Here is a 615-nt window from a genome sequence, read left to right on the forward strand (position 1 = left end):
TATAAATCAATTAAATAATTAGTTCATGGATCATCAGCAAAATCTAATCATCTCTTTCTTAATCCATTTCTGTCTTTCCTGAAAATTTCATAAAATTGGTCCATTTCTGACCTATCCTGAAAATTTTTGCATTAAATAATTAATTTGATAAATAAATGGATCATAACCGAAATCTAATCATTACTTACCCGACCCATTTCTGACCTAATTGAAAATTTCATTAAAATCTTTAAATAATAAATTACTTAATTTAATCAGTGGATCTTCATCAAAATCAAATCTTAGGGCAATTTGTGACCTATCCTGAAAATTTCACTAAAATCCACTTATTTCTTTTTTGCGTAATGCTCTCCACAGACAAACCCACTAACGGTGACAAAAACATTACCTCTTCCATTGTCCGAGGTAATAAGTTGGTTTAGATATATCCCGATTTTCAAAAATAACGTAAATTACGCCAAATGGAAGAATACAGAGGTTAAGAAGATGGTCTACCATTGCAGCCTTTTGTGTACAGGTTGGGCAAATAGTAGATAAGGCGACACACATTTGCAGTATGGACTATACATGTAAGGCAATATAAGTAAACGCCCCACAAAATAGATACAAGGATGA

Source organism: Lingula anatina, chromosome 1 (genome assembly GCF_051362555.1).
Source record: "Lingula anatina isolate TDL-2025a chromosome 1, LinAna3.0, whole genome shotgun sequence".
NCBI lineage: Eukaryota > Metazoa > Brachiopoda > Lingulata > Lingulida > Lingulidae > Lingula > Lingula anatina.